This window comes from Talpa occidentalis, unplaced genomic scaffold (genome assembly GCF_014898055.3).
Source record: "Talpa occidentalis isolate TD23 unplaced genomic scaffold, MPIMG_talOcc4v2.1 talOcc4.6, whole genome shotgun sequence".
Taxonomy (NCBI): Eukaryota; Metazoa; Chordata; class Mammalia; order Eulipotyphla; family Talpidae; genus Talpa; species Talpa occidentalis.
The window spans coordinates 90,824,405-90,833,556 of NW_023604972.1; the positions used below are offsets into that span (position 1 = coordinate 90,824,405).

At 40.3% G+C, this 9,152-nt stretch overlaps 1 pseudogene; it reads right to left on the reverse strand.

Annotated features, from left to right (window-relative positions):
* Positions 1-212: 212 nt before the first annotated feature.
* On the reverse strand, positions 213-308 carry LOC119261491 (U6 spliceosomal RNA; annotated as a pseudogene).
* Positions 309-9,152: the final 8,844 nt, after the last annotated feature.

The following is a 9,152-nucleotide window of genomic DNA, read 5'->3' on the forward strand; positions in this document are numbered from 1 at the left end:
GTCGTTAAGGGAAAGTAACTAAGATACGTGGAGAGGCTAAGGGAAGAGGAGGACTTTTTTCTTACTAACAAAGTCTGCCTACAGTCTTCTCTTGGCCTCAACTCCCCATCTTTGGTAACAAGAATTTTCTTTTCTTCCTTGTGTATGGAGGGCACCTTTCACATGGAAGGATTATTTAATCATATTTTATTGATTTACCTTTTGTCTAACAAAAAAATATGGGGCACTTCACAGATTTGCATGTCATCCTTGGGCAGGGCCAGGCTAATCTTCTCTGTCGCATTTCAGTTTAACCAAAGTGAGCACCACCTGAGGAAGAAAAGGGAAGGTCGGAGTGTCTTTGCACTTGCTGTTATTTACCTCAAAATAATCATTATGCCAAAGTGGCGTGTTTTGGGGTGGCACATATTGCTACTCCTCAGAACCCAGATGTGGCACTTGGAGCTTCAGCAGTCATCTTGAAACCATGTGTCAAAGGCCATCAGAGTGTTGAGGTGCTGCCGTGACACTGTGGAGCTGCTGAGCCAATGCTAATAACTACCTACCTCCAAATTTCCTGATATAAGAGCGGAAGGGACGTTTAAGCCTCTCTGAGGTAGGTTCTCCATTATCTGTAGCTGAAATGAATAGTTACTCTAGAGCAGAGATACACTTGCTGGTACTCAGGCAGTCGTTAAAAATGTAATTTTCACTAGTTCTATGCCACCTTCAATTGTTTTCTAGTCACTCCACATGTACCTCCATAAACTGAATTCCTTAAACCTAGGAATCATATTATCACCCTTATTTAAATTTCCATAATATCTGAGCAATACTGGACAGTCAGAAACGTGCTTTGTAAAAACAGTACTCTTTTCATGAGGCAGTTCCAGTTAAGGTATACTCTCAGAAACTATAAACAGTTTTGGCAAATAGTAGTGTATGAAACCAAATTAAAAAAATAAAATAAAGTGATTCACTATACACAGACTCTCCTCAAGAAAGAACTTACAAATAGTGTGGATGTAGAGAACACAGTGTTTTGAGTATTAGAAAGTCAGAATATATCCAGTTGGCACAAGATAAAATCTTTACAAATATTTTAATGTAAAGAATAAAATCAAGCAAGTATTAAAATAAGACGCAGGTGAATTTCTTTATAATCTGGGAGTGGGAAAAGAATTTCTACCTGTAATTCAAAATTGAGATTCAATAAAAGACTACATTAAAAATAATTTTTAGGGCCTCCCTGGTGGCACAGGTGGTTGAGCGCCATGCTGTGAAGTTGTCCCCAGCCTTTGTAGCACCAGTTCGATCCCGGCCGGCCAGCGAGGGTCCCACATGGTGCAGCAGACCTCTCCTGTCTCGCCTGCTGCTCCCCTCAGCAGTGTGTTTCACTTAGTCTGCCTGTTCTGTTCCCTGCTCTGATTCTGGTGAATCCTCTCACCCTCCCACGCGTCTGGCCTGTACCCCGCTTCTTGTATAAATAAATAAATAAATCTTTTAAAAAATTATTTTTTAAAAAAACTTATGCATGGTTAAAAAATCACCATAAGAAAAGTCAAAAGACAACTAATGAACTGGAAGAAAATATAAAATATATCACAAATACTGGATAAATACAACAATATGTGCCATTGTTACAGAGGAGTTACAGTGACAGAAATTAGACAACCCTGCAGGTGAGCAGGAACATATCAGCATTCACTACCTAACTCCCATTCATTTTTGAATGTAATAGTTAAATCTACTCCCATTCATTTTAGGATGCAATTGTTAAATCTTATGGGCAGAAAGTTTGGAATGTTTAACTACTAACAGACTCTTCAAATAGATGGGGTGGAGGGGGATGTTTCAAATCTAATTTGTGTCAGAACGTGTGAAAAACAAAATATGTACACTGTATTTTATGAAATGTAAATACATTTCAAGAATATTTTTGACACTGACATTTTCTCTCCCAACATAGTTTTTTTTTTTTAAAAAAAGACTTCGAGATCCTGCTGGAGTTCAGTTTTCGCACTGATTTTAGAACCTAACTCCCCCAAACAATATGCCTCCTCTGTTCAGCAGAGATGAGAATTTAGAAACTGGAAACAGTAAGTCTACATGTAGAAACTTCATGAATGCCTATGTAACTGCCCATCAGTTCTCTTGTCTTTTCTTTGAAATACTTACTATAAGAAATTACTGACTTCATTTGACTAGACAAGTTCCTGTTTAGCAGTATTTATAATAAGAATCATAGTTTCATTATTGCTAGAATCATCAACAAATATATATTGATCACTTTCCATGCTTGAGTATATGCAACTCTAGTTGGCCACCAGTTATGGGGAACAAGCTTACTCAGAGATCAAGGTTAAACAGAGCAAAAAAATAGGAGGCCTTGAGAAAGTGGTTTGCAATTGGAATATTGCTGCCTAGGCATTAGGAAAGAAATATAAAAATCTCAAGGGGAATAGGGCAGCTTCTAAAATAGCTTAGGGCTTATAATCAAAAGAAGCCCAATGGGAAAGTAAAAGGAATACGAAGGCTTCTATGGCAACCCACCATGCTGTGCAGAGGGGGTCCTGCCTGCTTTCATTACCTCCTTGAGGGAAAAATGTAATAGCCCTGTATCAGTTTGTGACATCAGTTATAATTTTCTTAAAATTTCCTTGGTGTGCATGGGCCAAATTTCTTCCTAAATTATTTACAGAGACATATACATCCAAAAAACAAGCAAGTGGGAATTCTACACAGAGAGGCACCAAGCAATCTTTGCAGGTACTTTGTGTTTTCTCCCTTGGGAAAGATGAATAGCCTATCTTTCTGGAAGAGGCACAGAGACCTTGGAAATACCTTTCCTGAGAAGAGTGTATAGTTTGCTAATTCTATTTACTTTCTATGAGAAGAAAAAAAGATTAGTTTCAGAGATACTCAAAGCCAGCTCTGCAGACTTTACCAAGAACATCTCAAAACATGCCATCATTGAAGTAGCACAAGTTACAAGTCTGGAAGGTGCAAATGGAGAAGGGTGGTGGGGTGGGGGGGTGGGGGAGTAAGATCTTAGAGATGAACCAAGGTCAGAAGATTTATCAGTGCTCAGTGGGGCCCTGAGGGCATGGGCTTAAGAAACTTGAGTAACCAGAGCTTCAGTTCAGTCCAGCTGAGGCAAATGTGGGAAGAGCTAACAACCTTGTCCAGAAGACAGAACTCACAGGACTAAGTCATTTCAGACCAGGAAATAATAGCCACTGCGGTACAGAGTTAAACAGCACAGAGATCCTGGGAAGTATTAAAAAATACAGAGTATAAAGCAGAGGATTTGAAAGATGAGGAAATCAATACCACAGACTATTCAGAGTTGCTTCACTCTGTTATAAGGCCTGGAGGCAGAGCAATGAAGACTGCTGAGGCCCTGGGCAACTGTTCTTTGACTTCATCCTTAAGGGGTTGCTCAAGAAAGCTGGGGAGACAGCCTTTGGGCCATTAGACTTTTTTATTTTCTTTCACAGTTGCCTAATAAGATTTTATTCACCCTCCGGCTGAGGGAGAAGGAGAGGTTGGTATTGGGAGAATGAACAGAAGAAAAGACTGGGACTTGACAACAGAGCTGGATATAGTGTTTATAGTAAACACATCATTACACTCTTCCCAATTGAGATTATGACTGAATTTGCTAGGGAGAAGTAGTAGTGCTCATATTTGTATCAAAACTCCTTTTTCTTCCCCCTCCTTTCTTCATCTTTCTTGGTCTTTATTTTTATTTATTTATTTTTTATAGAGGCATGTTTTATTTATTTATTTGTTTTATTTATACATGCACTGGGTACAGTCAGAAGAGCGGGAGGGTGAGAGAATTCACCAGAGCCAGAGCAGGGAGCAGAGCAGGCGGAAGGACCGAGGTACACTGCTGAGGGGAGCAGCGGGCGGCAGGAGAGGTCTTCGTGCCATGTGGGACAGCCGGGGATCGAACCAGCGCCGCAGAGGCCGCGGGCAGCTTCGCAACCCAGCGCTCAACCGCTGCGCCACCGGGGAGGCCCTTTCTTGGTCTTTATAAACCAATCACCTTAACCAAGAATTAGTGAGAATCTTAGGGATGGTGGCTTGCTCCTCTTTCCCACTGAGTTAAGTAAATTTCCTTAAAAGAAATAAATTCCAGGGCTTCCCCTGGTGGCGCAGCAGTTGAGCGCTGGGCTGCGAAGCTGCCCGCAGCCTCTGCAGCGCTGGTTCGATCCCCAGCCACTGTTGAGGGTCCCACATGGTGCACAGACCTCTCCTGCCGCCTGCTGCTCCCCTCAGCAGTGTCCTCCGTCTGTTTGCCTGTTCTGCTCCCTGCTCTGGCTCTGGTGAATTCTCTCACCCTCCCGTACTTCTGACTGTACCCAGTGCTTGAATAAATAAATAAATAAATCTTTTTAAAAAAAAAAAAAAAAAAGACATTCCAGTACAGTTCATATCTAGTCCCAAATAATTCTACCAAACTAGGGAAAGGCCTAAAGAGAAGAATAAACAGTGTAGAAAAGAAACAAAAACACAATGACGCAGGCTTGGTAGGCAGAAGAAACCTTGAATTGTGGCTAACCTTTACTGTAGAGACCTTTGCTCCTAACTAAGAGAGATTCCAGTTACTGGTTTCAGTTTAGAAATTTTTAGGAATAAAGAAGAGCAGAATTTTGGGCCTCCCCGGTGGCGCAGCGGTTGAGCGCTGGGTTGCGAAGCTGCCCGCGGCCTCTGCGGCGCCGGTTCGATCCCCGGCTGCTCCCCGGCCACCGGAGGAGGATCCCACATGGTGCGCAGACCTCTCCTGCCACCCGCTGCTCCCCTCAGCAGTGTACTTCAGTCCTTCTGCCTGCTCTGCTCCCCGCTCTGGCTCTGGTGAATTCTCTCACCCTCCCGCGCTTCTGACTGTACCCAGTGCATGTATAAACAAAACAAACAAATATAATAAATAAATAAATAAAAACATGCCTCTATATAAAAAAAAAAAAAAAAAAAAAAAAAAAGAAGAGCAGAATTTTAAGTTTTTCTATTTAAGCAAGTAGCAAAAAGATGGGGTACCTGAACTTTCAGCCCCCATGAAATATGGTAGAAACTGGATATCTTTTGCCAACTTGCTCATGACTTCTCTACTTTTCAAATTTCCACATTCTACAGTATTTTAAGATTTCTGCCTTATTAAGTTTTCCTATATCAGTGGCACCTCCATTCTTATTCTCACAATGGCTCTAGTGGTTGGAATAGTTTTCCTTCAAATTTTCTACACTCTGCACTCAATTCTTTTCTCAATCAACCCTCTGCATTATTTATTCAGAATACTTTTGTAAGGAATTTGTGAATATTTTGTTATTTACCTTTGTACTTTGAGTGCCTAGCACTTTGCCTAGCATAGAGTAAGCCCTGGGTGAATATTTCTTGACCCTGGCCAGCAGTGATAATCACAGCATCTGCCAGAAGTTAACTGACAATTATCACTGGCAATGTACTAATTAAAAAAAAAAAAACTGTCTCTGAAATTGACAAAAAAAAAAAGAAGATTGTGCAAGACAAAGAGAGAAAATCTCCCAAGGTTAAAAGATCAAAATTTGCACATAGCTTGGAACTGTGAATGGGAAAGAAATAAGTTGCAACTATTTCTTGATATTATGAAAGGTCTTTTGCAATGGTGCGTAAGAAGCTTAAACAATCATTGTATGTGGTAATACAAAGGAGGTATTATACTTCTATAAAAGATATACAATGAAGTGGTTTTAGAGCACATGCTTGGGAACCAGATTTCAAAGTTCATATTCTAGCTCTACCACTTGTTCCAAGGTGCATGACCTTAGGTGGGCTACCTCTTTGTTTCTGTAGCTTCATCATTTGTAAAACACACATTCTACTGATGCTTTCCTCATAGGACCATTATGAGAATTAAAGGAGTTAATATAAATCAAGCACTTAGTATAATGTGTGGTACATAGGAAGGACAATGTTGTTATTTACACTGTTACCATTGCTGTTATAATTGCTCTTAAGTATGCATCATTACAAAAGAAAGAAAAGTGAAGATTGAATCTAAATTTGCATACGTCAATGTGGATTAAGATGGCAATGGGTTATTCATTATTCATTAAAAAGCTTTCAAAATTGGGGCATCCGTGATGGCACAAGGGGTTAAGTCTCAGAACTATGAAGCTATCTGCAGCCACTGCAGCATAAGTTCGATCCCTGGCCAGGTTGCTAATCGACACGGCACAGCAGACCTCTCCTGTCTCATCCTCTCCTCCCCTCAGACACTAGATCTGCCTGTTCTGCTCCCCACTCTGTCTTGGTGAATCCTCTTACCCCAGCAACCTGCACCTCAGGCCTATACCCCAGCTCTTATATGCATAAATAAACTTTTAAATAAATAAATAAGGAACACATTTTAAAAAAAAAAAAAGCTCTCAAAATTATTCTTTCACACTTTCCCAAACTCCTTGCTCTGAGATTAAACCCACAAGAGAGGAAGTCACATTTATTTCCACCAATTGAGCTCCCATTCCCCGCTTCTATGTTATGTCCATGCCAATTTGGGGGATTTATTATTAGTTAAGTGCATGAAGATTTTTTTGAAATACATTTTGGGAATCATATAGTAGTTTTAAGACCATAAAACCAGTTTCTTTATTGTTTGCTTTTTAACTCATATACTCACTGGGGTTCTCAATTTAGTGGAGTTTGGAATACAAGTTTCCAAATCTTCATCTGACGGCCTTTTGTGGAAAAACTTTCATAATCCTTATTTGAATTTATATTAGCACACATTACATAATACGTAATTTCGAATTCTGAGATAGCCTGCCCTTCAGATTTCCAGGCCTGTTAGAAATATGCAACGTTTCCAGAATTTTGGTACTTACAGCTCTTCCTTTGTTTTTTTTTTTCTTTCTCCTTTCTTTCTTCTTATTTTTGATAAGAATTATAATATTGTAATCTTCACTTTTTCACCTCAGTCTTCTTCACTAAGCAAACTCCGTCTATAATTAATTCAACAAACATGATCATTTATTCTATGAATGGATGAACATTTCACAAAGGCAGTTTCCACATCTGTCAAGTTTTTCACTATTACTCCCATGCCAACTAAGGTGCGCGGCACATAATGGGCATTCCTAAAGTATTTAATAAACTCTTCAGTCTTATACTGAAGGAGTGGAATATAGTAGAATCAGCATAAACTTTAGATCTGTGTTCAAATGCCACATTTTCTAATTATTATCTATATGTGATCTATAGCAATTTGCTTAACAAATTCATTTTTTTTGTAAATGGATAGAATACTATTTTATAATGATTATGAAACTTCAGCAAGATAATAGTTTATTTAAACTCCTACTGAGTGTATAATATGTTCCAGGGATTACACTACAAAACACAAGGCTTTAAAAATTGAGTAGATTACAATTCCCATTCTTAAGAAATTTCCACATAAGATGTATCAGAGAATATTATGGAAATATTATGGATATTCCAAAAGGGAGAGAAACGTGTATTTAAGAGAATTCGGCAAGGAGATTGCACATGATATGGTTATAGAGCAGCCCGTATGGAATTAGCTTTGGGACATACTTTTCCCCCTAACAATATGATCCTTGAACAATTGTTAGGATTTCAACAATTAAAATGGGTAGGCATGTCCAGATTAAACAAAGAGAACGTAAGTACTGACGGTGGTTTAAAAAAAAAATTAATATTTTGGCTGAAATGTAGGGGTAACAGAGAGAAGTAGTGATGTTATAGAGCAACCCCGATATTAAACGGGTTCCTGGCTGTGGGTCCTCACCCGCGCGCTTTAAAGGGACTTATGAATACTCTACTACAGACACACGCAAAAGGGTTAATAAAAGGTTTATTTACAAGAGAAAAAGAAATAAGGAAAATGTACAACTCAGGGAGAAAATAGGGAAATAAAGTCTTTAATGCGTCCTACCCGATCCGACGACCTGGAAACCCAAAGTCACTCTCAGAGCTAGACGGACGCCGCGAGCTGGCCGAGGGCCCCAAAATGGAGAGAGCCCCAAAGCCCACATGTCTGCCTTTTGTATCCACCTGGCTGCTTAACCCCACCCTCAGGTCCCAGCCACCTTCCCTTGGGTGGTGATGGGATGTAGAGTTCCCAGTGTCTTTGGCTTTGACCTGGGGTGGGGGTGGAGTCCACAAAGCCTGTATGGAATTTGCTTTGGGGCAGCCTTTTCCCCCTAACACTGGGGTGGGGGTGGAGTCCACAAAGCCTGTATGGAATTAGCTTTGGGACAGCCTTTTTCCCCTAACAATTCCCCCCTTTCACTTTTTGCCACCATTTCCATGGTGATGAAGATTGAATATATGGAGGTTGGGATGCAGTCTTGAACCAAGAAGAGGAGAACCTGTTTGCCTTGTTTGTAGGGTTCCAGAGACCTCCAAAGAAGGTGAGGAAGCTTGCCTCCATTGGCAGGACTGGACAACCCGGCCAACGAAAATGCCCTGGTACCCTCGAGAAGAGGAAAGCCCAGATGGAGTCTGATGAGACCAACTTTATACCTGAAGCATACATCGACTGGATGCCACCGGTTCGCTCTGATCCTGTATGGAGTATTTCAACAAAGCCAGCTAAAAAAATTGCTATTAGTTATTTTCTGCCCTGTGATTTTATGCAAAAATAGGAAAAATGGTTTAAAAGTAGATTTAGTTTGCAAACTTTTGCTTTGCTGTTAAAGTTTGGGATCAAGGTTGAGAGAATTCGTTTTTGCATAAGTTGAACCATTTTAACATTTTTTTCCCTGTGATTTTGATATATTTGCTATCTTGTTTTAGCCAATGCTCCAACTTTTTTTCTTTTGGCTTGGATAATGGACTATTTTTAAGTAATGAAACTGTCATACTGGACATTCATGGACAATGCTGCTGACTAATTGTTGCTTCTCTTACACACATTGGAACCCTGAAAAAAAGACTGTCTCCTAAGATTACACCATGAGATCTGTGCCACCATAGATATGGTGGAATAAAAATTAAAAGGGGGAATTGTAACAGGGTGGTCCCCAGGAAAGGGGTAGGTTCCCTGCCCCACCCAAGGGAGGGTGGAGCTGAGCAGGAAGAAGAGAAGCTGAAGAAGAGATTGAGGAAGGAAGCAGGATGGAGCAAGGAGACCTGGAGGAGGCGCATGGAGCCTAGAGACACGTGAA